Here is a 2,778-nt window from a genome sequence, read left to right on the forward strand (position 1 = left end):
AAACTAAGATACTAATTGAATGATTAATAAGAAATGATATCAACAGCACATGAAGGGTTAAACACTGAAGTTATCATTAGCCACTCATATAAGTTTGGGGACACAGTAAATGAGTTCCCAGTCTGAACAGGTTTGTATCTAGTAGGAGGTCACACTAACAGACTGGCTCCCTCACACAGAAGTGTGAGAACAAGGTGTTTGTACAGAATGAGTTTAGCAGCTCAAACACATGTTGATGGAACAAAGACATGACAGGAGGGACAACATGGACCCCCCAAGAGACACATGTGGACACATTCAGTCTGTGTGAAGGAGGGACACACACACACTGATGGAGACTTTGTAGATTATTTTTTTTCTGTATTTCCGGCTGTCTGCAGCGTGATTTCTGACGTCTCTCTGGTGTAGGGTGAAGCAGGAAGAGGAAGAGCTCTCGGACTGATGTGGGTTCAGTGTGCGGGCAGCAGATGGCAGCAGACGTCTCGCTCAAACTGTAACAACAGCTGGTGTTGATAGAATAACTTGACTGAGAGCTGATTCAGTTTGTAACAGAACATTTAGTGTGTGATGTTGTTTTATTGCTGCTGTATTTATTTGATCTATATCTGTATTGATCACAGTTTCATCAAGTGATGAGAGCAGGCTGACCCATGTTGTTAAAGAAGAGGGGGAGAGGGAGCATGCTGCTGATAACTACAGTGATCACACAGTGTGTGTGTCTGGATTATAAGATGCACTAACTCACTGCACTCTTCTCATTTGATCTTTCTCATTTATGATTTTGTTCTTTTAATGATTTTAAAACTGTAAAATGTTTGAATTGCTCTTTTTATTCTGTGAGTTTGTCCTCTGTAAATATTTACACTCCTCCAGTCTGCTCCAGGCCCCTCAGCTACAATGGTCACAGTCTGGTCTAGTTCTTGTTTTCAGTAACTTCCAAACTCTTCTTCTTAGTAACAGAGCGCTCCTGCCTGTGATTGGCTGATTTATGATCACGTGGAGAGAAAGTGATAAAGTCATGGCAGATTGGAGCGAGACGGGGTCTTTTCGGAAACGACCTGAGCTCGTTTTTATTTTACAGGATGTGTGTGTGTGTGAGTGAGTTAAGAAAGATTTGAGTACAGCGGGCTGCACAGAGACACAAGGTGAGAGCCAGAGTGTTGTTGTTGTGTTAGTGTGTGTGATTAAGAGCAGCGCTGTTTCACATATTAAAGTTAAGTTTACTTAAAATAACAATGTCTTACAAATGAAATTATTTTATGTCAAACCTACGACGTTGTTCTTGGTCAAGGAATCATGTCACGTGTTTATGTGTTCATGTAAACTGGGGAAAATGCAACAGTTTAAACAGGACTTCAGTTATCACGCTGTAATGAGAGGGGTGTGCGCCTCTTAACCCTTAACAGGACGGCAGTGAGTACGTGTGTGTGCGTACCTGTGGCGGTGTGTGTGTGTGTGAGTGTGCGGGATCCAGGAGTGGGAGAGAAGATGAGCTGTTAGATGGAGAGAGGGGTGATTTATTAAGAAGAAGTATATAAAGTAAAGAATAAGAGAAGGACACGTGCTCTGGGCTCCCTCACTAATTTTGCATTTGATCCTGCCTAAGAGTTAATCATACTGTCTCTTTAATCTTGTCCTAAGATAAGACATCAAATGTTGCCTGTGCACAATGAAGATGAGTAAACATAAGCAGCATAAGAAGGGCCCATGCAACGCCCCATTACATGGCTTTGACAATGACTGGATCCAGGTTATATCAAATACAACAACAACGTGACAATATAGAAAAATAATCCAGACAGTGAATTGAGAGTTCACTCATGAAGTCTGTTTCTTAGGACTTGGACTTTCTTGGCCCGTGTGCTTCCCTCCAGCTGCATGATGATGTTTTGAAGCCCTTCAGACCTGGGTTCAGGAGGGTGGTTTAAGTTCATGAGTCCAAACATCAGAGCAGCTGCTAATGCAACACTGTCCAGCTCCTGCAACACACTGCCCCTCAAGACAATTCCAGTGTTGTCTGGTTCAGCACTGGCATGTAGCTCCCTGGATGAGGGCTTCGTCTGCAGCCTGCAGAATGCACAGAAAGAAAAGGTGAGATTATACAGACACAGCATGGTACAGGGGTGAGTAGGAGCCAAAGCTATCGGTGATAGAGACAAGATTTTATAAAAACAGATGTCAGGTCGAAAATGAGCACAAAACTTCATTGCTGCCACTGAATGGAAGGTGAGACTTATTGTCCACAATGTGTAAATATTGTCCTTATCACCTTTAAAAGCTGGACATACTGAACTACAGCAATCATACTCTGTCACAGAAAATACTGTACTGGGCGCCACCTGCTGGCAGAGGTGTGTGTGTGCAGCAGTGCAGACTGTAAAAGCTGACACAGAGTGTGACTGTGAGTTTCAGTCAGACTGTAGATTGATGTTGTTGTAGCCGTACTGACTGAACCTGATGACTCTTCACCTCTGTGTCCTCTCACAGAGAGAAGATGATCCTGCTGCTCCTCATCCTCACCTCCTCAGCAGCAGCACTTGAAGTGAAGGAGACACAGAGCTCCTATCAGGCAGAGGAGGACCACAACATCACACTGGAGTGGACGTTCCCCACAGACACTCAGACTAAGACTGAGGGGATTTATGTCAAATGTGGACATTTTACCGGACAGAAAGAATCAGTCCTGTATCTGGTCCATGCTGGTGTTGAGCTCTCAGAGTCTGTGGATGAAGGTTTTTCAGGAAGAGTCCAGAGTGACACAGACGCCCTCAGAGAAGG

General features: G+C 43.8%; 1 long non-coding RNA gene across 1 annotated transcript; it reads left to right on the top strand.

Moving 5' to 3' along the window:
• The first annotated feature begins 1,007 nt into the window (after positions 1 to 1,007).
• On the top strand, positions 1,008 to 2,778 carry LOC114435390 (uncharacterized). The gene is made up of 3 exons (XR_003670589.1): positions 1,008 to 1,145; positions 1,642 to 2,091; positions 2,488 to 2,778. It is a non-coding gene; the product is annotated as an uncharacterized LOC114435390 (long non-coding RNA).

Source organism: Parambassis ranga, chromosome 5 (genome assembly GCF_900634625.1).
Source record: "Parambassis ranga chromosome 5, fParRan2.1, whole genome shotgun sequence".
In the NCBI taxonomy this organism is placed as follows: domain Eukaryota; kingdom Metazoa; phylum Chordata; class Actinopteri; family Ambassidae; genus Parambassis; species Parambassis ranga.